The sequence below is a fragment of the Hypanus sabinus genome, chromosome 30 (genome assembly GCF_030144855.1).
Source record: "Hypanus sabinus isolate sHypSab1 chromosome 30, sHypSab1.hap1, whole genome shotgun sequence".
In the NCBI taxonomy this organism is placed as follows: domain Eukaryota; kingdom Metazoa; phylum Chordata; class Chondrichthyes; order Myliobatiformes; family Dasyatidae; genus Hypanus; species Hypanus sabinus.
This window is the reverse complement of record NC_082735.1, coordinates 8898236-8925416: the sequence shown is the minus strand read 5'-3', so window position 1 is coordinate 8925416 and position 27181 is coordinate 8898236. Positions and strand designations below refer to the sequence as shown.

Sequence of the window (27181 nt, the reverse complement as noted above, 5' to 3'; positions counted from 1 at the left end):
CTTCCATTGCATCCCCTCCATACTGACTGAAAAATGCTGGTAAAGAGTGGACATAAGAGAACAAACATATCAGCAACATTGCAAGGGAAGATGAGATATTATTAAAGAACTGAAAATTGAAAAGGCTTGGAATTGGGGATTGAATGATAACATTCACCCTTGTGTTAGAATTACATCTCTGTGTTAGTGCTAGTACGCTTAGTGGTATTGGCAGCTCCTTTAGTTATGTTTTGCTGTTACAATATAGAATCAATCGGTTCGGGTCATTCTTATTGAAAAGGAGTGACAATGGTGGTTGAACTAAACATGAGTTTGGGACAATGAAGGGGAAGATCTATGTGATGTAAACCATACTAGAGGTTGCATAAATTGAGGGTAAACTAGACATTCACACCAAGACATTCCATGTTAGAACCGTACATCTGTCTCTATTTAGTCCAGTGGTGCAATTGTCACCCATTTGTCGTGCTGCTGTTGGCTTTTGAAGTTACTTTACTTTATTGTCACCAAACAATTGATACTAGAGCATTCAATCATCACAGTGATATTTGATTCTGCGCTTCGCGCTCCCTGAAGTACAAATCAAGGTAAATATAATAAAAATTTAAATTATAAATCATAATTAGAAAATAGAAAATGGAAAGTAAGGTAATACAAGTCAGGTCCGGATACTTGGAAGGTACGGCCCAGATCCGGGTCAGGATCCGTTCAGCAGTCTTATCACAGTTGGAAAGAAGCCGTTCCCAAATCTGGCCGTACGAATCTTCATGCTCCTGAACCTTCTCCCGGAGGGAAGAGGGACAAAAAGTGTGTTGGCTGAGTGGGTCGTGTCCTTGATTATCCTGGCAGCACTGCTCCGACAGCGTGCGGTGTAAAGTGAGTCTGAGGATGGAAGATTGGTTTGTGTGATGTGCTGGGCTATGTTCATGATCTTCTGCAGCTTCCTCCGGTCTTGGACAGGACAACTTCCATACCAGGTTGTGATGCACCCTAGAAGAATGCTTTCTACGGTGCATCTATAAAAATTAGCGAGGGTTTTGGGGGACAGGCCAAATTTCTTCAGCTTTCTCAGGATGTTTTCACCATTTTGATGATGTGATGAAACTGATCTCCACCAAATAAACACCAGTAACATCTCCTGGTTCTGCACTGGTACATAATGATATCACCTCGGTACTATAATCCAAGACAATGATATTTATGATATATTCCTCTCCTATCAGTTTCATTTTTCTGCAGCCCTTAATCTTTCCCACCCTGCTGGCTTCATCTTTCACAATCCAGCTAGCCTCTTTCTCCTCCCCCAACATATTTATTCTGGCATCTTCCGCCTTCTTTTTCAGTCCTGAAAAAGAGTCTTGGCCTGAAACAACAACTGTTAATTCGTTTCCATAGACGCTGCCTGACCTGCTGAGTTCCTCCCGATATTTTGTGTGTGTTTAATGATATTCTTGTGTTGGTTTATGTTGAAGAAGAGCCGTGGGGGATCCAGCATCATGAAAACCTTGCCTGGGCTGCTGTTGTTGGCCATCATCGGGCAGAATGCAGTGCAAATGTTCATTTTATTATCAAAGAACGTACAGAGAGTACAACTCTGAGATTTGTCTTCTCCAGATAGCCATGAAATACAGAAAAACCATAAAAAACATCCAAACCCCCCCCACACGAAAAAGAGAAACAAGAATACTCACAAGCCCCAAACCCCCAAATCCTCCGTCACACAGAAACTATTGCCACACAGATAAGAATATTTTCTGAATGAATGAAGTTAGGACTTAACTCCCCAATTTAAAAGCTGCATCACAAATAGCAATTAGTCCCTTGGATCACAGAGAAAAGTATATCAGAAATTAGGTAAAAAACACATCTTTTGAAACGTCACTCAACAATATGGAAAAGGCTCAACCTGAGAAGGCGCATTAATATTTAAAATATATTGCTACAGCGTAGAACTAACACTGACAATAGAAGCAGGAGACCTCACTGCTCAGGAGGGGGACAAAATGATAGCTTGGAGGAATTGGAAGAGACAGTTTTAAGAATCCTGTATCTCAAACTATGTTATGTCTAAATTTAGAAAAAATTAGAAGTGGTGTTTTTGATATTTCTATTAAATTTGAAAAGATATGGAAACCATTTATTCAATATTTTCATATGATGTAATATGACCCTGTTCCAGGCCTATTTGTTTTTCCAGTTTTGATTTTATATATGTTGAGAGGATCGGAGTTGACGACACTGATGACTTCGTATTTTTGTGAGATATTATAAACAGCCCTTTTTTTTCTTTTCCCATTTTTTCTTTTTTGTTCTTTTTCCTTATTAGTTACTAGATTATTAGATTCGTTTTTTTGCATAATTTTTTCTCTTTTTTTCTTTTTTCTGTTTTTTTTATATATTATGATATACCTAGGTTTGCCTTGTTTATTTGTATACTGTATTGTCTATGATTTGGGAATACCCATTTATACTGTAATCATTGCTTATATATTCTTTCATGTTCAGTTGAAATGTGTATGTTTGTAATCCCATTATCTATGTACCAATTTTATTTTGTTGATATTAATAATAATAATAGAGATTGATAAAGAATCCTGTAAATGCATCAACAGTTAGTGAGATTAGTGGCATTGATCACAATTCTTCATTTTAATCATCTTCACTGACTGGAAGTTCTAGCTCAGAGTATCCTCTAAGGAAGGCTGAAATGTTTCATCTACACACACTGATCAATGAAGAAAGGAAAGGTGGAGAGAAGTCTCTAGTTGGTTGCAGCACCTGGAGAACTGGCTTCATTTCTATCACATCACGTAAGATTGAAAGGAAGTGGTAAACGGAGAACTTGATGGGGCTAAGTATTAACATAAAAGCAACTCTTTTGAAATATTTTGTGTAGGGAAGGGAGTTCTTTTGCTTAATAACAAAAGTATATTATTATTTTCAGTTGTGATCTCTTTACATCGACTCACTGAATCAGTGAACCCAGTGTTTCATGCAGCCTCACTGTCAGGGAGATAGACTTCCATCAATATTGTAGAGTCCCAGGACCTGAGTCGTGCCAGACCTATACTGATGATACCATGGCATCAGTGTCAGATTTACAAGTTTGTTATTGAAATTCATTAAATCATTCACTATCCAGTTGAATGGGACAGCACTTTGAGGTTTCCAATATTACTTTGAAATAAGGGAGTCATAGCATCAGTGTAATGATATCACAGCATTTGTGACCCAGGTTCAGTCCGCCACTGTCTGTTTGGAGTTTGTATATTCTCTCCATGACCGTGTGGGTTTCTTCACACAGTCCTAAGTAGTATGGGTTAGTTGGTTAATTGGGCAGTGAGGGGCTTTGGAACAAAAGGGCGTGTTATCTCTAAATAACTAGAAATAAAAATTAAGTCTTTTCTCTCAAATTCAACAACTATTCTCTATACCAGCTGTCCAACGTGATCACTGAGTATCAGAAGGATAAGAAATACTTTTACACAAATTTATTATGTTAAAAAATTGGGCACATACACGGTCATCAAAAATACAGCAGTGCTAAGTATGAACACGATGATGATGGAAGGCAGGGACGGCTATTGTTGATGTTTTGTAAAGATAGTAAGTAAAGTGAGAAAGCGTTGAGGTTCAATTTTGTGGAATGAAGGAAAGTAACACCAAGAAATTATTCTGCACAGCAGTGGCTTTGGAGAGTAATCACTGGAGTTCTTGAGATATACCTGTGGAACAAGTTCAAACAAATATTTGGCAGCGGAAAAGTTGTGGATGTTAAATATTTGAAAGAGTTTTGTGATGGAGTAAGAACAGATAACTTATCGATATTGATTAAATTTGATACAAAAATGTTGCTGGATAGTGTTAATTTAGGTTACTTGAGTTATATGGTTTGAGTCTTTGTGCTGCCCCTTCTGAGATGTTTTCAGTGTCAGAAGTTTAGTCATGTAGCAGCCGTCTGTAACAGTAAAAAGTGGTTTACTAGATATGGTGGAGAACATGATTATGGTAATTGTGGAGATGGCATTATGCTAAGATCTAGCAACTGCAGAGGAGAAGATAGCTCTGCTTGTGCAGTGTGTCCTGTATATAAGAAAGCTGTGGAAGTGTAGTATTTTCAGGTGGAATTGGGCATGCCAGACTCAGTAGTTCTGTCTGCAGAAAGTACAGAAGACATGTCAATGGGACCTATCAATATCCATTAAATAGATGGATTAAAGACAGTGTAAACTGCATGATGGGATTTGCTGATTAATAACTGTGATGTATCTGCTGATTTATGTGAAACTAGATTTCCTGGTCATTTGGTTTTGGAGGATATCAAGCTGAGTAATAATACCTTCTGCTCTGTATTCAACTCAGTAGTTAAGGAATCAATTCCCAGATCGTTGGGAAATTATAAAAGGAGAGATGCCCCCGGTCGATGGATAAATGTAAAAGAGTTGGGGAGGAATGGAATAAACCCTTTAGGAAATTTAGGCAGTGTTACTCCTATTCATCTTGCATACAATGTAAAACAGCTGAAGCTACAGTTAGAAAAGTAATGCAAAGGGCAAAGAAAATATATCACAGAATGTATTGTCATAGCGTTACGAAAGAGAATCCAGGTAGGGGAAGTTTGTGGTAAGATACAGAAAACTGAGGCGAGTTAGAAGACTTGATGCAATACCAGTTTTGTGCGGTGGGGAGAAGTTTGCAGTTACTTACTCTGAAAAAGCAGAGTTATTAGAAAAACATATGTCAGTGTACATAGTTCAGTCAATTTTAAAAAAGAAGAAAGGTCCTAGAAGAAATCATTTTGGCAAACACCCTAATCATGTACTTCTGTGTTCGGCTTCATTGTCGATCTTGACATCTATTAAAACAGACAGTGCAAATTGTAGCCCAGATGTTCTTCGTGAGATTGGATAACACCTGTTGGGCTTCAGGGTCTAGACCTGTGTATACATTTCATATGTTTCATGCCCATATTGTGGTTGAAGGAAATGAATTGGCAGACATTCTTGCCAAGCAATCACTTAAAATTAAGGATATAAAATTCAATGGTGCCTTTGCATCAGGGGAGATAAAACCATAATTAAAAAGTCTGTTCAACGACTGTGACAACAAAGTTGCGATAAGGCAAAGAAAGGAAGGTATTTATATAAAATTCAGAACATGGTGAAAACCTAACTTGTAAAATGTGAAAATGCATTTTGATAAGTTGTAGACTATTATGTAAATAGGGAGAAGGTTCAAACATCAGAGGTGCAGAGGGACTTGGGAGTCCTCGTGAAAGATTCCCAGAAAGTTAATTTACAGGTTGAGTCTGTGGTAAAGAAGGCAAATGCAATGTTCACATTTATTTCAAGGGGAATAGAATATAATTCTGAGAAAATGCTGAGGCTTTATAAGACGCTAGTCAGGCTGCACTTTAACTTAAATAAAATCTGAGTAATGTTCTGCTACAAATTGCGGTGGAGGCCAAGTCTGTGGATGTATTTAAGGCGGAAATTGATAGTTTCTTGAATAATCAGCACATCAAAGGATATGGTAAGAAGACAGGTGCATGGGGTTGAGAGGGATCCAGGATCAACCATGATGGAATGGTGGAGCAGACTCGATGGGCGAATTGGCCTAATTCTGCTCCTATGTCTAATGGTCTTATTTTCCTCATCTCCTTTGATTCAGAATTCTTCCACTTGGTGTTGCGAATTCCATCCCTGACTCACCTCAGTTATTGGGTCTCCTGGCAATCTCGTGGAGCGATTCATCATTAGCTCAAATGGTGTCAATCCAGTTTCATCTCTCAGCATTGCCGTTAAACACATTGATATCAGCAGTAATAAAAGCCACTGTCCCTACTAGATTCCTACACGGCTCTTGCAAGCACCCCTGCTAGGGTTTGGTTTATGCTCCACCAATCTCAAGCTCTGTAGGTGACAGGAAATGTAGGACTTTCATTTGACTCCCATTTCCAGTAAAATGTGTTCCGTTGTCAAAGACAATCTGTACTGCCATACTCCACATGGGGATAATCTCATTCACTGATATTTCTGCAAGTCCTGGGTAACTCATTTACCTGGATAAGTTGCTGTATCTTGTCTCCGTTCTTCACCTTTGCCCCACTGTTAGTCACGAATATCCTTCCAGCCCACACCAGCATGTAGATGGTACTGTCCCAGAAACAAAGTGACTACCTGTGTAGATATTTAGTCTTTAGTCTGGTCTCAATTCCAAAGCTTGTATCAGGGCTACTAATTCAGCCACCTGTGAGGAGTCAATTCAGGGGAAAGCTTCCTTATCTAGGATACAGCCTCTCACATGGACTAACACCCACCCTGTATTGGAAGTACTATCGGAATATCTCCTAGGCCTCTTCCCATGCTGTTCCATGTACAGTTTTGCAATGGACTCTACTCTGACTCACCCCAGTAGTCCAACTCTATCTGATCAGTGCATTCAGCAGAATCAGGTTTAATATCACTGGCATATGTCAAGAAATTTGGAGTCTTTGCAGCAGCAGGACAATGCAATATGTAATAATAGCAGATAACATGAATTCGAGTAAGTATATATACAAAATAGATAAATTAAAATAGTACTGCAAAAATAAAAATTAACCAAGGTAGTGATGCAGTGTTCACGGGTTCAACGTCCATTCAGAAATGGAATGGCAGAGGGGAAGACGCTGTTCCTGAATCACTGAGTGAATGCCTTTCGGTCCCTGTACCTCCATGCTGACGGTAGCAATGAGAACAGTGCGTGTCCTGGGTGATGGGTCCTTTTTAAGACACTGCTGTTTGATGGTGCCCTGGTTACTACAGAGGCTGGTGTGCATGATGGAGTTGACTGTTTACAAATCTCTACAGTACCACCGTCCCACCTCATACTAGAAGGTGATGCAGCCAGTTAGAATGCCCCCCGTGACACATCTGTAGAAATTTCCAAGTGTCTTTCAAGATATACCAACTCTCCTTAAATTTCTAATGAAATATAGCCACTGGCATGCCTTCTTTGTAGTTGCTTTGTAATGATGGGTCCAGGAGAAGATGTTGACATGCAGCAACTTGAAATTGCTCTCTCTTTCCACATGATCTCTCTTTGAGGACTGGTGTGTGTTCCCTCATCCTACCCTTTCTGCAGTCCACAATCAGTTCTTTGGTCTTACTGACATTGAGTGGAAGGTTGTTGCTGCAACATCACTCAACAATGGGGCTGACTGAGCAATCATTTTACTTTGACCATGGAAATCAGCTGCATGGCTGTGCGCTCTGTGTGAGGGGATCAGGGCTGATGTTATAAGTAAAATAGTAATTATCAATGGACCGAACCATGATTTAAACTGAAGCCCCTTTTACATTTTATGAGACATACAAATTACATTTGAAAAAAACAAGTCTTTAAAAACAGATCTAAAATTCCGAATCTGTATGTAGAAAATCTGAATAACTTGTTTTAAACTTTTATGTGAATATCTCTCTATCCTGCTCTCTCTCCCCTCTCTCCCTCCTCCCTTCTCTCTCTCTCTCACTCTTCCACTAACACTATCTCTCTCTATCTCCCTTGCACGCTCCCCCTTTGGTTTCCACGCGCTCCCAGATTCACTCAGCTTCTTAAAGGAAGACTACTTTTCCCTTTCAGATTTATTTCATATACAGAGGCTCTTATACCTTCCACCTGATGGCAGCATCGAGAAGAGAGCATGACCCAGGTGGCTGGTATCTCTGATGATGCTTTTCTTTGAGGCTATGTAGATGAGATCAGTGATAGGGAGGACTTTACTATGATGTAGTGGAGAAAATCTGCTACTCATTGTAGGACAATTGTTCAATGGCCATGTTCCAGTTTCGTGTTTCCACACCAGGCCATGATGCAGTCAGTCATGGATAGCAGTAGAAGGATCAGTCCGAGTCAGCATGGATTTATGAAGGGAAAATCATGCTTGACCGATCTTCTGGAGTTTTTTGAGGATGTAGCTACGGAAATGGACAAGGGAGAGCCAGTGGATGTAGTGTACCTGGACTTCCAGAAAGCTTTTGATAAAGCCCCGCATAGGAGATTAGTGGACAAAATTAGGGCACATGGTATTGGGGGCAAAGTACTGACATGGATTGAAAATTAGCTGGCTGACAGGAAACAAAGAGTAGCGATTAACGGGTCCATTTTGGAATGGCAGGCTGTGACCAGTGGGGTACCGCAAGGTTTGGTGCTGGGACAGCAGCTGTTTACAATATACATTAATGATTTAGATGAAGGGATTAAAAGTAACATTAGCAAATTTGCAGATGGCACAAAGCTGGATGGCAGTGTGAAATGTCAGGAGGATGTTATGAGAATGCAGGGTGACTTGGACAGGTTGGATGAATGGGCAAATGTATGGCAGATGCAGTTTAATGTGGATAAATGTGAGGTTATCCACTTTGGTGGCAAGAACAGGAAGGCAGATTACTATCTAAATGGAGTCAAGTTAGGAAAAGGGGAAGTACAACGAGATCTAGGTGTTCTTGTACATCAGTCAATGAAAGCAAGCATGCAGGTACAGCAGGCAGTGAAGAAAGCTAATGGCATGCTGGCCTTTATAACAAGAGGAATTGAGTATAGGAGTAAAGAGGTCCTTCTGCAGCTGTACAGGGCCCTGGTGAGACCCCACCTGGAGTACTGTATGCAGTTTTTGTCTCCAAATTTGAGGAAGGACATTCTTGCTATTGAGGGAGTGCAGCGTAGGTTCACAAGATTAATTCCCGGAATGGCGGGACTGTCATATGTTGAAAGATTGGAGCGACTGGGCTTGTATACACTGGAATTTAGAAGGATGAGAGGGGATCTGATTGAAACATATAAGATTATTAAGGGATTGGACACACTGGAGGCAGGAACCATGTTCCCACTGATGGGTGAGTCCAGAACTAGAGGCCACAGTTTAAGAATAAGGGGTAGGCCATTTAGAACAGAGTTGAGGAAAAACTTTTTCACCCAGAGAGTAGTGGATATGTGGAATGCTCTGCCCCAGAAGGCAGTGGAGGCCAAGTCTCTGGATGCATTCAAGAGATAGTTAGATAGAGCTCTTATAGATAGCGGGCTCAAGGGATATGGGGAGAGGGCAGGAACGGGATACTGATTGTGGATTAGCCATGATCACAGTGAATGGCGGTGCTGGCATGAAGGGCCGAATGGCCTACTCCTGCACCTATTGTCTATTGTCAGTCAATACACACTCCGCCACACGTCTATAGAGCTGTGTCAGAGTTTTCGATGTCATTCCAATATCCACAGGTGGGAGAGGGTTGCTGGAAGTAAAGCTGATTGGCAGAGTGTTCTGCAGAAGTTTGTCTCATCAAACCTCGGATATAATTTGGTTTTGGTTCTTTGATGTTTGGGGATTAAAGTCTAGGTTACGTCCTACTCCATCTCCTCATTTTGTCATCGATCCCTCTTCTTCCCTTAATGTGGCCACCACAACGAAAAATGTACAGTGTTTTTGATCGTGAATCTGCAGACCTTCATTCACGTTCCTTTAACAGTTCACAACCCTTTGTATCTTAAACAACTCTTCCAGTAATTCAAACCACTCCTCCTCAGTGACTTGCCGTACATACTTACCGGGTTACATTTTACATCTCTCTTCCTATTACGGCTTTTTAATCCTATAAGCCCTGCCTCGGGACAGAACAGACGCCAAGAGACTATCTCCACGGTGCATCCTGATCTCTTCCAAGTCTGCTCATTTCACTTCCTAAACCTTCCCCACCAACTTCATCATTGTATTTACTGGCAAATTCCTCCGGAGATTTCCACAATGTCTGACATCTCTGTGGAGATTTGCCTACCCTGAAAGGTAAATCCGTGCAACGCAGATTTATCGCCTCTTCTCCAGGCAAATTCTCAATGACGACATCCTTCCAATCCCGATACGGCCACCCCTCCCCGACGCCTCACACATGTTGTACCGACTTTCCTACCGTGAAGGTAAGTCTGTGTAACGCAGAAGTGCTGGTTCCTCTCCGGGTTACGGCCTGCCATTTGCTGCAGCTTCCCAGATCTACCGACTGGCCGTCTTTCGGAGGAACTCGGCAGGTCAGACAGACCCTATAGAGGGGATGCTGATGAAAGGTCTCGGCCCGAAACGACGACTGTTTATTCCACTCCCTATTTGCTGCCTGCCCTGCAGAGGCCCTCTACCATTTTGTGTGTGTCCCACTGGATTTCCAGCATCTGCGCAATTTCTTGTGTCGCTTGCGGGCCACGGCGCGACTCCTTCGGCTTTGCGTCTCGGAGAGCGCCTCAGCCGAGTAAACTTTCTCTTTATTACAAGCTGACGTTCACAGGGCTGACAATGCTCCCGGGTCGGTAATTTTCATTATTCTTATATTGTTGCATATCTACTCACCCCGCCCCCTTCCCGCACGCAGCACAATCCCTGCGCCGAAAGCGCTTGTTGTAGATGGAGAGAGTCGCGTCCTTCACTCCAGCATCTGATTCTATGTCAGCAGTATGGCTTTCACAATATGTACAAACAAGGTGGCGAGCTTCCTGATGTTTTATAAAGGCTAATTCACTTCAGCTCACAGTTTATGAATCGAGCCGTCACAGACTGTTTCGCTGCCTGCTCCCAGGTCCTGTACCTCACCCCTCCAATCTCTGTCTCTGCTGGGCCAGCAACCAGAAGTTCACTATTCCCAACATGAATTCACTGTCCACCCATACAATAGGCAACTAAATCTGACATTGAAAGCATAACTGGCGGTGGCGAACTCGGAAACGGCAGCTCGATCTCCAGACAGTGAGGCCGCATAAACACTGGGTTCATAGTGGCGTAAGGAAACAGATTACAACAATAGTGGTATGATGCTTCTATTATTAAACAGTAACATTTTATTGGAACCACTAAAACTCATAAAATACTAATAACTAGTTATAATATTGAAAAATTTGCATGCGTCCACTGTTTCTCCATTTCCCAGGTTCTGGGGATTTTATGAATTCTGGTGGAAATGAAGCCGGCTTTCCAGGTGCTGAACCCGTACACAGCGCACTCCAGCCGGAGGCTTCTGTTGGTCATACCGTTCCTGATCGGTGTGCGTTTCTTCACGGGTGGGTGAAATATTTCTCTCTTCCGTTTTCCGAAACTAGCTTCACTGACAGTTGATGTTGAACTGAATCCTATTTCTTCCCTCCGGCCTTCATTTTTCTCCGAGCTGAACATGGTTTCCAGAATATAGGAGCCTGTTTCTGATGTTGAGGAGTCTTCGTCAGACCAGCCCTCTGCCAGTTCTTCAGCTTGTATGGCCACACGCAAAGGCGTTCTTATTTCGTCTCCAGCTGGTGGAGCGGTGAGATGTGGTGTGCTACTAGGACCAGGTTGCTCTGAATCTTCGCTCAGAGAGCTGGATTCCTCACGGTGGCCATTTGTTGCGCTGGTTCTTTCAGCAGCTTGAAAGCCGTTTCTCAGACGCCGGATTCCCGCAGGAGTCACCAAGAAAGTCACCCAAAGTCTTGAAAACATGGTCTTGATCGTTCGAGCTCAATGTTAATAATGCTGTCTGAGCGCGGAAACTGGATTTGTTGCTGCCAGGTATTGCGTGTCATTGTGATGAAGTTCAGATCAGCAATGGTTACCATGGTGAAACCTGCAAAACAACTGGTCGAACCAAATGACTAAGTACGTTCCGGTATTCTGTTCAATCCCAACATGGCGCTGCCGGTATGACGACGACCATATTTGAGCACAGTGATTAATGGGGTCATTTTGTGTGTGCGCTGGTGATGCAAAGCTGCAATCCCTGAACTGGAAATAAAAGAAGAGTGTTTCAAAGTTTCCTGGATCACCCCAAAGTGTGTACAACGTATAAAACTATGCAGATGCAGTGAATCTGAAATAAAATCAGAATATCTGAAACAGCCAGCAGCTCTCCTCATGTATTTTCATTTCAGATTTGCAGCATCTGCAGTTTTTGGTGTTTGATTTCTTAGAGAGATTACTGATGTCACCTGGTTAGTTTGGCCTAATTATGAAATAATGTTAATGCACAATTAAAATGTGACAATGGCAGCAGAAGTTGAGGGAAGCCCAGCCTGAGGTTAAATTAAGGATTTTTCATCTGTTCAAACATCTGATGGCAGTGGGCAAGTAGCTGATGTTGCACTTTGAAGTGTGGGTCTTCAGGTTCCTGTACACCCTGCCTGATGGTTGCAGCACAGTCTGAATGGTTGGGGGTCCTTAATGACAGATGTCACTTTCCTCAAGACATTGCTGAGTGTTGTACCCATGACAGAAGTGGCTGAGATCATCTCTGTCAGTCTCAAAGTGTTCCTGTGCATTGGAGTTACAACAGACCATGATACAACCTTTTAGTTTGTAATGTAAATGATCATCTGAATAATATTTTATCTGGGCTGGTGACTGTCATCATTTTAAACCTGTTAAGAGATCTAAACTGGAAAATTTGCTGATATTATTCAAGTTAATTGTTGTTAGAGTATTGTCAGGTGTACAGGGTACAGACACAAACTTAGTTTTGCATGCAATGCATACAGATCATTTCATCACTTCAGTGCAGTGGAAAACAATAGCAGAAAGCAGAGTAAGTGCTCTGTTATGTTGCTTCCTACTGCCAATATCCATATTATTGAGTAGTGTCAGAAAATCAGTCAATACTGCTTGAGACAACAAGCAAAAACCGTCAATAAAATCATCATTCAAATTACGTTCATTCACCCCAGCCACCTTTTTGAGCTGAGGTTACACATGGTAGCCTCAACTACATCAATGTTGTTGAGGGCACCAGTGTCATTGATAATAACTAGCCCATCTTGTCTGCCCTGATCTTGTTGAGAAAACAACAATTTCCCCAGTATGTACTGATTCATCAGCACCTTTGATTCGACCTACGATATTGGTGTAATCAATAAAGCTGAATATGGCATTAGAGCTGTGCATAGCCAGTCATAGGGATAAAACGAGTAGAAGCAGGGGACGAAACACAGACTTGTGGTACAGTTGTGCTGATGGAGATCATGGGACAGACATTGTTGCCAATCTGAACTGACCTTGGGTCTGCAAGTGAGAGAATCCAGGATCCAATCGCATAAGGAGGTACAGAGGCTAAAGTAAGCTTATTGGTTAGTTTAGTGAGGGTGATGGCATTGAATACCGAACTATCATCGATAAAGTGGATTTTTGCTGTCCATTTGTTCCAAAGGTGAGTGAAGAGCAGGTTCCCACTCTCTTCTTTGGCACAGGGATAATTGAAGCCTGTTTGAAGCAGGTGGGTACCATACACTGCCAAAGTAAGAGGTTAAAGATCTCAGAGAACACACTAGCCAGTTGATCAACACAGGTCTTTAGCATTTGACCACCTTCAAAGCATGTGCCTTTCAACCCTGGGAAACAGTTACCCCCTGTCCACATTAACAATGCTTCTCGTAATCTTGTAAATCCCTATCAGATCTCTCCTCAGCCGCTGATGCTGCAGAGAAACCACCCAGGTTCATCCAGCCTCATGTGATAGAACATGCCCTTTAAAGCAGGCAGCCACCAGGTAAATCTGTTCAGCACCCTCTCCAAAGCCTCACATCCTTCCAATTAGCGATTTCTGCACCAAGGTGCAAACTGCACTCTGTCTATACCTCTCAACAAGTTCATTTTCTGGTGTTATTATCATTTAACCATACATGAATGCAGCTACATGACCCAGAGTTAAGGTGTAAACGACATTACCAACAGCACACTGCACGTAACATGTAGCAAATGTGACACATACTGATGATTTCAGAAAAAAGAACAGTCACAATGGGAAATCATGTCACCCAAGAAGCTGAGTGTCCAGCTTGTTCTTCCATTGGGCAAACACTGGAGGGCAGCACCGAGCAAACTCTGGAGGCAGTGTCTTGCACACTTCTATCATGTCACCTCTGTACCTCCTTTGCTCCAAGGACAAAAACCACAGTTCGTTCAATATATTCTGGCTAGCAATCAGTGCTAAAGGTGCAGCAAGCTCTTCCCTTAATTCCTGTAGTAACATGTGTTATCTCCTATTTTACACGAGTGATTAATCTATCCAAATGTTTTTCAAAAGCTCCAACACATCCTCATTTCTGACCTCAACTTATTTCAGCACGTTAGCCTGTTCCACAGATTCATCAAAGTCTCTCCCACTGGTCAATACTGAAATAAAGTATCTAGAACCCATTGGAAATGCTCTCTAAACAACCTCCATATTTCTGTTGCACTTTTCCAAGGTAATCTTTGAGGAAATAACAGATAGGATAGACAAAGGAGAGTCAATGTGTGTTGTTTACATGGATTTTCAGAAGGCCTTTAACAAGGTAGCACACATGAGGCAGCTTTACAAGATAAGAACCCATGGTATTACAGAAAATATACTAGATGGGTAGAAGATATGTCTTTTAATTGCAAAGAATCCTTTATTTATAAACAATCTAATATTTATCAATGCAGAATATTCCAAACATTTTCAGAGCACAAATTTAAACCGATTTCCCTTCCCAGAGTGAATGTACTTTTTGAAACCATAACACTTGGCCTACCAAAAAATTATTCTTGTTTGAAATGCAACCCTTGTTAACGAGGAACAGGGACAGGCAGTCAGCTGACAAATGGTGACACATCTTACAGGTGTCAAAATGGTTGTTGTGACGTGTCTAGTGCGGTAGTGTAGTGGGTAGTGCTTGTCGCTCTCACTTTCAGCTGCCACCACTGGCTTGCTGTTTTGCCAAAAGGAGAGCTGAATGTATAAGTCTCTCCCTGACAGTACACAGCCTCTCCAACAGTAAGCCTCACATAGTACCTCCTCACTGGCAACACACAGAATCTGAGTTCCTTTCCGATTTAGGCTGAACTACAGAGGGCGGGGAGAAGGTCTGGTTCCCTCACACATAGCATGCAGGCCCACTGGAGTGTGGACGTACCTTGCTGCTCATGAACCAGATCTCCACCTGTGGGTAAATAGCCCCAATACCTTGTGGGCAGCCACGGGAGAGACAAAGGCTATTGGAGTAAACCCAGATAGAAAAACCAGAGTGGAGCCCCTAAGGCAGATGGACGTACTACCGGCAGCACCTGCAGTCAAGCTGGTGCGAAGCGTATTGCTTCATAAGCTTTTCTGGTGAGGCCGAGAGGGGGATCTTGACGACTGGGCAATTCAGAATCTCCATACCTTCCACCCAGGCTTGTAATCCTGATCATCGTCACCCATTGTCCTTCGAGACAGATGGATGCCAACACTTAGAGAACATAACGTTGGTCATCCAGTACTGACAACATTAGTTGAGTGGTGGGAGCATTGTATTTGTATTTGTAAACTCTTCAGTTTGGAAATGACTGGGCACAAAACTTTGGGTTGTTTAATGTGGATCAAAGTCCAAGTGTAGCCCTTTCTGTCACTTCTCCAGAGTTTTTCCATTCCCAGTTTTACTTTTGTTTTTCCATCAGGCTTGACATCCATTGAAATAGACATTTCAAATTGTAGGCCAGGCGTTCTTCTTGAGATTGGATAACATCTGGTGTGGCTGCAGGATCTAGACCCATGTATACATTTCATACGGTTTCTTGCCCATATTGTGGTTGAAGGAAATGAGTTGGCAGATATTCTTGCTAAGGAATCATTTGAAATTAAGGATAATAATGGAGTGGTGCCTTTGCATAAGGGGGAGATGAAAGCCATAATTAAAAATTCTGTTCAATGACTTTGGCAACAAAGTTGGGAAGGCAGATATTTATATAAAATCTAGAGGATGGTGGAAACTCAACTTGTAAATGTGTATAAAAGGAGAGAAGACATTATATTTACATGTTTACATATTGGATATTGTTACGTACCCTATAACTGGGTCACTTACCAGCAAAGATAGAGAGATCTGTTGAAGTCTGATGGTACTATTTTTAACAGTATTTATTGATAAAAATACACAAAATAATATCAATGCAAACATACAGATAATATACGTCATCAATACTAAATCTAAAAGCGCGGGTCTAATAATAATCAATAAGAAATAGCTCTATCGTTGTCTAGGGGATAATATATTGTCCAATGGAAATATAAAAGTCACTTTAGTTCATTCAAGTTGCAGCTTTCTGGTTTGAGAGAAAGACAGGTTAAAACTTGCCCAGTCCTTTTATGATGTCAATCCTCCGAGAGTCGTTGGGAGTTGATTTCCCCATTGTTAGCTTAAAAACCGTTCTTCCGTGGTCAAGGCACACCGATTCCGGGGCAAATGGAAACGGACGCACGTGGTCTTCCCACCGGCTTTTGCTATTACGGGATCACTAGCGCTTCTTCTGGTGCGTCTGAGGGGCTGTTCCCACAGACCCTCTTTTACACACAGGGTCTCAATCAGGTAGGGATGATGCAATCCCTCCACCAACCAGCCCACTTTGCTTGAGGGCTTCCACGTAGCACAGTATTTTAATACACAATTCCATTGTCTCCAAGAGACAATGGCCGTTTCCTGTAGCTTTATATCGCCGGAGGGGTCAAAACATTCCAAACGTCTCTCTCTCATTTCCTGGGTCTCCTGAACTGACTCAATAGTGATCTTGTGATTCTCACAAAGGAGGGGGCTACCCCGCACCTTTCGGCCCCTCAGATCTGTGGTACATTCATAACAATATACTCAGTAGGATAATTCCCTGTTCAGAATTAACATGCATGATACTGGCATCTGTGCAGAGTATACTCATACAAAGGAAACATCTTACTGCTAAATTGAGACTGACAGAATTTAACATGGAAAGTTTGTTCAGATTTACTGCCGTCGTAATGTATATAAATACGTACTTGACTTTCTGAAACGTAGTAGACTTTTTGATGTTGTTTGAGTTTTATTGGTGGGGGGAATTTAGTGGGTAAACTTCCTGTCTCTGCTCCACACTCCAACTCATTAGTTGGCAGTTATGCACCATATGTTGGTCCACCAAGTGTCACTAAATGTTACAAGATGAAGAAGAAGCAAAAGAAGAGAATTTATCAGAGCATGACAGGTTGTGGGCTCTTTGAGGGGGGGAATTCTGACCCACAGTTGCCTGGCAACAGTGATCATTGCAGTTTTCAGAGAGTGCTGCCAACTGGGCACAAAGTTTGTTCTTTCAATTCTCCCAGTACACTGGAAGGAGAAGTGAAGAATTGTCAATGTCTCCAGTGTTCAGCCTGCTCACACCCATTCATTGTGGTCGCACACCTTTTCCTTTTGTGGTTATTACCTGTACTGGATTCCCAAAGTGATGTTCTGTTAATGATCTGGGAGCAGAGCGTCAGGCAGAGAGATTCAAGATTCAAGATCGTTTAGTCATTCTTCAGTACACAAATGTAAAGGAGAACGAAATGATTGTTACTCTGGATCTGATGTTTTATAAAGCATGAGGAACACAATAAAAATAAAATAAAGATAAAAACAAACCCATAAAAGACAATATACTAGTAACTGTTATATACATAGACATATATGTATGTACCTAAAGTGCCACTGGGTTTTCTCATTGGGTTGGGTGGGTTAATGTGTGGAGGTGTTTATTAGGAGAGTAACTGTTTTTGAATCCAGTGGTCCTGGCATAAGTGCTGCGTAGCCTTTTTCCTGATGGTGGTTGGACAAACGGTTCATAAGAAGGGTGTGTGGGATCCTTCATGATATTGCTGGTCTTCTTGCAGCACCTTTCTGTGTATAAGTTTGTCCTTCATGGCAGGTACACCTTCTCTCTCATGACCATTAGGGGCCTCATACAGTCTTTCCAGGTGAGGCTCCAGTGTGCCTCCAGTACATCAGTGAGATCCAACATAGATTGGGAGACTGCTTTGCCAAACACTAATGCTCCATCTGCCAGAAAAAGCTAGAGTTCCCAGTGGCCACCATTTCAATTCTACATCCTATTCCCATATGTCAGTCGATAGACTCCACACCTCTCACAATGAGGCCACACTCAGGCTGAAGGAGCGACACTTCATTTTCCACCTGGGTAGCCTCCAGCCTGATGGTAACAACATTGATGTCTTCAAATTGACTGCCTTCGCCATTCTGCATTTGGGTTTTCCTCTCTCACCTTATCTCCTGACCTGCCAGTCACCTCCCTCTACCTTTCTTCCATGGCCTTCTACCATCTCCAATCAGATTCCCCCTTCTCCAGCCCTTTATCTTTCACCCAAACACTTCCCAGCTCTTTGCTTCACTCTTCCCTCTCCCCAGTTTCATTATTGAATCTTTTTATTGATTTTCAGTAAAAAAATATACAAATCACAGAAGTTCAGCAAACATAATGCAAAGGGCATATAAACAGCAATAAATAAAAGTACATATTGTCAAAATCAAATAGGTATAATGTTACGCTGTTATACAGTATAATCAGAAAACAGAGCCACAACTCCTCTTAACAGATAGTAAAAAAAATTGGAAAATTTTATTTATATAAGGGAAAAAACCCTGCTAAACTAAATAAGAACAAAAAAAAGAGAAATAAAAAAAGGAAGGAAAAGAAAGATTGGGCAGTCCATGTGAGGAAAAAAAATTTTAAAAAAAGGAAGAAGAAAGAACATCCTTCCAGTCACCTCCGAACCTTCACGGATAAGGGAGGGAGGGAGGGAAGGAAGGAAGGAAGGAAGGAAGGAAGGAAGGAAGGAAGGAAGGAGGGAAGGAGGGAAGGAGGGAAGGAAGGAAGGAAGGAAGGAAGGAAGGAAGGAAGGAAGGAAGGAAGGAAGGAAGGAAGGAAGGAAGGAAGGAAAGAAAAAAAGAAAGAAAAATAAATAAAATCATATGAAAATATTGAATAAAGGGTCGCCAAACTTGCTCAGAATTAAAAGATGTCCCCTCCCCAGTTTCACCTATCATCTGCTACCTTGTACTTCTCTCATCCCTGCTTCTTACTCTGACTTCTCATCTTTCTCCCCAGTCCTGCTGAAGGGTATCGGCCTGAAACATTGACTGTTTATTCTTTTGCATAGACGCTGCCTGGCCTGCTGAGTTCCTCCAGCATTTTTACGTGTGGCTTGGATTTCCAGCATCTACAGATTTTCTCGACCAAGCTCTCCAAAGCACTTGTAATAACCTACCAGCCCATTTTTGTATAAAACTGAAGCAGAAGAGTATACCCTAAGAGAATTGATGCACATTTAAAGGCAAAGGTTGGTCCCGCCAAATATTGATTTAATTTGGTGTTTAACTGTTTACTGCCCTTTATAGTATTTTTTGATGTTGAAGTATTTTTCATTTAATTATTTTTGATTTACATATTTTTTTCATTTACATATTTTTACAAGTCTACTGGAAAAAAGAGATCTCATATCTGAGGGTGAGCACAGAGGCACGAAAAATGGGAGCCTTGAAGACTTTAAGGAAATTGTATTTTTAGGCAGTTAACTGATATATGGTAAGCAGGCTCAATTATAACGGTTTATGCATAGCAGTTTTTATAAGTTCAAACAGTGTATATTATAGATATGTGTGTCTATAAGAATGCATACTATGTCCCATGCATTTTGTTACACTGTAGTATCAGACACTGATTACTGTCTTCAGTTGGTAACTTGCAGATTAACGATCACTCAGGAGTTCAGATGTACAGGTGTACAAGCCTTTATTCAGTTGATACAGGTGGGTAGAGAGGGCTTTGAGGGTCTCTCTGTATCCCGGTAAACACTGATGTAAACATACAAATAAAGGCAAAGATGATGATTGTCTGTGTAGATGCCAGTGTGAACAAACAATGTCACTGAAGGGCAGGTAAACAGCTTGGCCGACTCCACTTGTCCTTCATGATCAACATGGAAATCATCATAACTCAACATACCATGTCACCAAAACTGATGTGCATGTTGAAACCTATCCATAGGTATCAAAGCTATCTCAGTTTTATTGCCGCCTTTACCGAGTATAACCTAAACACACACCCTTTCAGTGCCAGTCCAAACTTGCCATCAAATGTACTGGCAAGGACAATGCTGCTGCTATCTGGGAATATCAGCTCTCAGGCATCTCCCATTGGACCCTGACCCACTACCAAACACTGGTTTGCATCTTACAGTCATTAATCTTGCATTGACAGTGTAGCCATGCAGTTCCCCAAACCTGCACAGGCCAATTCTAACTGTTTCCCAAGATCCCCAAATAGGATTGTCCTATTCACAATCTGTCCTTCACCCTCAGAACTTATTTTTCCCTTATCATCCCAAACAGCATCTCCCACAGCCATCTGAAATGCACTCCCACCCACCTTGTCAGTCTGTTTGCTCTAATGACTCAATTCTGTTTCTAATTCCATTGTATCTTTTCTGATATCCAAAAGTAGTTCCTCCGAGATGCCCTTTTTTGCTGAATGGTGGGTATTGCTTCACATCCTCCACACTCCCCAAGATTAGGTGGTCACTTTGCAGAACTCTTCTGTTTATTCTCTAGGGGAAACTTGAGCTTCAGATGGTCATGGTCATTCTCCATACCACTCCTTCCCTGATCTTTCTCTTTGACTGTCTAACCTATCCAGCGACGGCCTATCTGGAGATGAGAAACAGGATCTCATCTTCCAACTGGACACACTGCAGTCTTCATGAATCAATACTGAATCCAACGGTATCAGATAACTGCCTTTTAGTTGCATTAGAGCCATCCAGTTCTGATACAAGCTGAAACATTACCTGTTTCTCTCTCCACAGCACCGCCAGACATTCTGGCTATTTCCAATATTCACTTTTGTTTCAGATTTCCAGTAACTCCTGTGTGTGGCATCACACAGTTCCAGCATGTTCTTTTTCTCTCTGTACCCATTCATCGATTACCCAGACATAACTGAAAAGAATTTTGTTCCCCAGAGAACCTAGGTCTCTACCCAGTCATAGACATTCTCTTTCCATGCATCACTACAGCTTAAACCAACATGTTTTCTCACTTTTCCCAGTTCTGATGTCCAGAATTACCAAAAACACAATTTCTCTTTTCACAGATGCTGCTGGGTTTTTCCAGTGTTTTATGTCATTTAGATTTCCATTATTTGAAGATTTTTCTTCAATTTCATCCATCTATCTCACCTTCCTTTATCATTTCATTCAGTTTTCTGGTTTTCAATGTTTTAACAGAGTTGACATTCAGCTATATCTGGAGTGTAAATACTGAACTATTTGAGTTTGGTCAGATGTTACATTATGCCTTGTGGTTAGGCTACATGAATCACTCCAGTGAGGTGGTTAAGAGTGAACTGTGAGTGTGTTTGGACTGTCACTCTAGTAAAAGGAGGGAGGTTTTCAAATCTGTGGCTAGAACAAGATTTGCAAGGTGTAAGGGTTGATATTTTTTGATGAAGATTCAGCTAATATGCTTGAATAATGTCTGCCCCAAAAGATAGCCATGCTGGTTGCATATAACGTTCATGATTTTATTGATGGTGTTTTGACCTTAGGCCTAGGCAGTAGTGACAGAATTTAAACCCAGGGTTTAAATGAAATTGATATTTTATTGAACAATAAAGATATTGGCATAGGGAAGCAATGTAAGGTAACACTTGCTCTGCATCCTGCTGTTCCTTTCACTTGCAGTGCCTCAATACACTGATGTGATTAAATGATTGTATATAGGCAGCTACACGTCCCACCTCCCCAAGATAGATGACCCATTTAAACTGAAAGCATTGATAACTGGGGCAATGACCATTCCTAGTTCTTCCCCTTTGCCATGAGTTTCTTTAACCAATCTCAAAATTGCTAATTCTACTTTAGACTATATTTTGCACAACATGCACTGTCATTTTAATATCTTAGTTGTGTGATGAACAGTTTAACAAGTTCATGACCATGATTATGTGTTCTGCCTGAATGGTTTTTGTCTTGTAAAAATTATATGTAACTTACCTTTTGTTTTTTTTCTTGCTCGAGTGCTGCCTATCTGATACCATGTGCTGTGATGCTGGTGCAAGTATTTTTCCCATTTTATCTGAGCACCATGTACTTGTGCATATGACAATAAACTCCACTTTGGCCTTGAGATTCCGGATGCCAGACCTAGAAGTTTCTGAACTGGAAACACACATTCCTCTTCTGTTTTGAAGAAATACAAGTGGTTTTAGGGACATTATTCTTCTTTCGGTCAGATTTGCTGGAGTCATTTCTGAGGAGTCTCCAGCCGAGCGTGTGAGGCATGTCTGTCAGAGATGATGCTTCTACTCTGTCTCCATTTAGGAAGGGTCACAATGTTAACCCTGATGCCTGGTGAAGCAGGGATTTCGACAAGCTGCCTTTTTCTTTAAGCTTTAATTTTATTGCTGTGTCTCTTGTTGTTATACTGTGTTGTCTCACTTCAGGCACAAGGGCAGCTTCTACCCTGCTGTTATAAGACTATTAAAAAGCTCCCTAGGATGATAAGATGGAATCTTCACCTCGCACTCTACTTTATTATAACCTTGCATCTTGTTTATTTATCTGTACTGCATTTTCTCTATAGCTGTTACATTTTATTCTGCATTTTGTTATTGTTTTACCTTGTACTACTGCAAAGCATAGTGCAATGATTTGATCTTTATTACAGTTGGTAAGACAGACTTTTCATGGAACTTTGACATACAATTAATCAGTACCAGTACCAAATATATACAGAAGATATCAGCTCAGATGGCATGAGTTTAGATCGAGTCATGAAAATTTAATACTGTTCTATTCCTCCTGGGTTAAACACAACAAAGTCCCAGATGACATAATTTGCAGCTCTGTTCTTATGAGAATTTCATAATCCAACTGATTTACAAGACATTGATAACTGAAGGCCAGTAACAGAGTTGCATTTTGTTCATAGCTTTTGAAAACTTTTTGCTAGATTGATAGATATAGCCAGAACAATACTATTTTAAATATTCATTAATGTCAGCTAGATTTGTTGTTGTTTTGAAAATCAATCTCACTTAACTTCGTGGGTCATAAGTCTATAATTAAAATTTAAGATTACATGGATTGTTTACAAACATTTTAATGACCAACACAGACATGTCTTTCAAGCTGAGCAATACAACTGAAAGTGAAAGAAGAATGGGCAACATTCAGATTAATCAGCATGACTCACTTTACGTTTATTCAAAAGAGTGAAGAATATTTTATTATTTTCCTTGCATAAGGGTGGATGGCCCACAAGGGCAACACCAAACTTTTTCAGGTGAAAAATATTTTAATTGCAGATTATTGCCTGAAAATTAGAGGTTCAAAGAATAACTTTCTTTGTAACACCACAAACTGGTATCACTAACTACTTTAGCTAGGTTAGCTTTATTAGGAACTGTAAAGTTTTACATGTTCCAAATTGTTATTTGAAGGCACGGGTTAACGATACCCAAGTAAGAAGTCCAGATTCCCATTCTGATAAATCTAGTTTAAAAATACCCCCACCCCTTTGAGGAAAGTGATGGACTACATGCAACTGTAGGCTTCGTAAATTAGTAAAGAGGAGACTTTTTTTTAAAAGCTAGATTTGTTTCAGGACAAATTTTAGTTGTGGCCCCAAGCAATTGAGGTAATGATTTTTTTTAAAATGATTTTAGTATCTAATACTTTGTGTGTAAAATGTCACCTTGCCCTAACATGGAAAAGGCTTGTAGCCAATAGGACCTTGTGCCATAGTGGCAGGTAATGTGCAGGTCAAAAGGTGCTCTTGCTTCTGTGACATAAAGCCTCTCAATAGGAATCAACAGATTTTAAGGAGTCCAGAGATCAGCAGAAGGCTATTTGACTTAAACTTTGTTTCTACCTCCACAGATGCTGCCTGACCTGCAGAGTATTCTCAGCATTTTCTGTTTCTAATTCACACCACGAAGCAGTCCTGACATGCTATGCGTGGGCACAGCAGCCACGACTCCTTGTAACTCAGTGCATGAGGATAAGATACAGGACAGGAGCTCACCAATTGCTGGAATAGTTCTGTGTTATGTTTAGTGAGAACAGGAAATGGTCTGTGATAACACTCGTTTGAATGTCAACTATACCAGTAAGAAATAAAACCATTCAAATGATTGGAGAAGCAGCAGAGACCTGCAACTTCCAGTAATTCCCTCCCTCTCCTTTCCCCCATCCTAGTTTCACTCTGCCTCCTCCTCCAGCTATCACCTCTCATGATTCTGCCTTCTTCTACTACACATAGTGCTTTCCCCTTACATTCCTTCTTCACCTTTCCTGCCTATCCCCTCCCCCACCCCTTGATATTTCCCCATTTTGTAGCATATGGAGTAAGTCGCATTTCTAGCAGCTCTCTCTTTTAATATATTTTATATCCCACTGACAGATCCCTTTTAGCTTTGATGATTTATTACTTCTACTGAAGGATTTATGACTTAATTACAATGGCCGAGAAAAGTCATTCTGGTATTGAACTGAGACGCAGCAAGACTTTTTCTGAAACGGAGCAAATGGAACAAACCAAGAAAACGGAGGAATCTGTTACATTAGCAGGAATATTTTCTTCAATATAAGACATGAAATCGGAATTCAGTTCGCTTAATATTAAAATTGATAAGCTGGCCGGTTCAAACGGGAAGCTTGAAAAAGCTATTTCTACGATTCAAGACTCTTTGAAAAACTTGGACTCTCAACTTCAAACATGTCAGCAGACTACAATTCGAATTGAGAATGAGCATGATCTATTCAAGCAAACTATTAAAGATCAAGGAATGAAGATATCTTCGATGGAAAAGAAAATCAATGAAATTACCTCGGAACTATCTAAAACAAAGAAAAGAATGGTTGATTTAGATAATAGAGGGCATCAGAGGAATCTGCGTATTCTGGGACTGCCTGAAAATACTGAAGCTGGTGATCTGGTAAAATTCTTCTCAGATATGTTGTACTCACCTTTCAATGAGACCCTCAAAGCTAGACCCTTAATTGACAAAGCCCACAGAATTCCATTTTCTCAGCGTTCATCCAAATTACGTCCTCAACTTTCTTTGAATCATTATACAATTAAAGAAGCTATTCTTCAAGAAGCCAGAAAGAAGCAGAAATTAATCCTGAATTCAACACAGATTCGTATAGTCGAAGACTATCCTCCTGAAATCTTTGCGGAAAGAAAGAAATATCGAGAAGTTATGAGTGAAATGTATAAATTAGATTTAAACCCCTCCCTTTGCTTTCCAGCAAAGCTGATAATTTTTCCTGAAAAATCTCAGTCACGGAGAATCTACTCTCCTTAGGAGGGATGGGAATATATAAGAAATCTTAGAAGTTAAGGCTACTGAATAAAATATTAAGTTATTCCGATTACTCAATAGGCAATTTTGAAGTATTTGCTATATGAGTTGTTTATGGATCTTCTGAGTTAAGTACATTCTATACCTTTTCATTCTTCGGTATGGGATGTGGCTGATTTAATTTTTTTTACCTTATTAATAATTAGTGCATATATAACTGTTTTGTAGGGATCCTTTATAGTATTGTATTTTGATGGTCCGTGTAGGACATGTTGCATATTAATCTTTAAAATTTTTTTTATTTGTTTCAATACTTATAGTTTTAGGTCTGTTAAATATATACTCATTTATTTTTATTTTTCGAGAGAAAGAATATTGTTTGTAATATTATTTGCTCTGATTTATTCTTTTTTTGAATATGTGTTAAAGCTACTTTAGCTGATTCTAAGATGGCCATTGCTGATTATGTTTTTATTAATGTTAGACATAACATTATAGTAGTTGAATTCTGTTTGTGCCTTTTATTATGGCTAATTTCCATGGGAATTTTGCTTTATTTTTATTATACAGAGCTGCAAGATGGAGAACAAGGTTAAAGGTTATTAGTTAGCATGGGACCAGCCTATCGGTTCCTTAATTCTTACCTTTTGGGAGGCGAGAGGGGGGAGGGGTCTATTAGAGTAGTTTCTTTTCTTGATTGGGCAGTTCTTTTGATGGATTTCTCTTTCGTAAATGCGTCACTCCTTCTGGTTGTACCTGCACCTTTAGGTTTAATCTGTAGTTGCGTAACATTTCTTTTATATAATATTAAATTCAATATTAAACATGGATGTTAATAAAATCAATATAATATCTTGGAATTGGAACGGTGTCAATCACCCCAATAAGCATAAAAAGATATTTAAATTAAAAACACTTAATGCATATTATTTTTCCGCAAGAAAATCATATACGAAAACAGGATGAGGACAGGTTTTTCCGCTTCTGGAAAGGGGTTCTGTTCCTTGCTCAGCCTCTTGTCAAACAAGTGAACAATGGAGTTCAGGTTGGCCCATGATTTAATCCAGAGAACAAGGGGCCCACTTTGGTTTAATTAAACTCAGCATTCACCTGGCCTCATAGACGTAAATGAAAATCATCACGTGCGGCTAATGTCAATTAGAGGTAAAAGTGACTGACAGACGGCTATGGAGCTCTTCTGTTAAACCTGGAAGGATATGATGCTGCCAAGTAGCTACAGGCCTTTTGCTCTCACTTCTTTGCTATTTAAAATGGAGAAAGTGATAGTAATTAGGCTGATGTTCATTTTTGAAGAGAGACAATTACTTAGTCGCCATCAATGTGGGCTTCGGAAAGGGAGGTGTACACATTTCCCTTCTACTACTGGGAAATGACTCGGATAGAGAGGCTTTTGATTAAACTCAGTAACCTTGGTATTGGTGGATATTTGGATTTTTTTGTTTGCCAGTCATTCAGATTGAGGGTGGAGGAGGATGTGTCATATTTTCTGTTCTTTTGCAGTTTTCTTTCTGGGCCACTTGATCTGAAACTTCATCACAGTGACACTGATGTGCACGCAATACCTGGCAGCAACAATTCCCGTTTCCACACTGAGACGCAGCAGTATCACGACTGAGATCTAGCGATCAAGACCATGTTTTGATTACCTTGGTTCACATTCATGACAACTCGTGCGGGAATCTGGCGCCTGAGAAACCGCTGTCAAGCTGCTGAGAAAACCAGCGCAGCAAATGGCCACCGTGAGCAATCCTCTGAGCTCCTCCAACGGCAATTCATCCTTCAGAGAATGAAGAAAATGAAGCTGCAGATGAAATAACAATGCCTTTGGGTGTGGCCGTACCAGCCAAAGAACTGGTAGAGGGCGAGAACATCTTGGGAGCTGGTCTGAAAAAGACTCATCAATATCACACAGACTCCTATCCTCTGGGAACCATGTTCAGCTGGGAGAAAAATGAAAGCTGGAGGGAAGTAACAGGGTTCAGTACGTCAGCAGTAACTGTCAGTGACACTAGTTTGAGGGAT

At 40.8% G+C, this 27181-nt stretch overlaps 1 long non-coding RNA gene across 2 annotated transcripts; it reads left to right on the top strand.

Annotated features, from left to right (window-relative positions):
* Positions 1-10335: 10335 nt before the first annotated feature.
* LOC132383393 (uncharacterized) lies at positions 10336-26792 on the top strand. 2 transcript variants are annotated; one of them, XR_009508657.1, is made up of 5 exons: positions 10336-10822; positions 10944-11073; positions 18933-19112; positions 19248-19357; positions 26660-26792. It is a non-coding gene; the product is annotated as an uncharacterized LOC132383393 (long non-coding RNA). The 2 variants fall into 2 exon arrangements; XR_009508656.1 differs by lacking the exons at positions 10336-10822; positions 10944-11073 and having other exon boundaries at positions 15889-19112.
* The last annotated feature ends 389 nt before the right edge of the window (positions 26793-27181 follow it).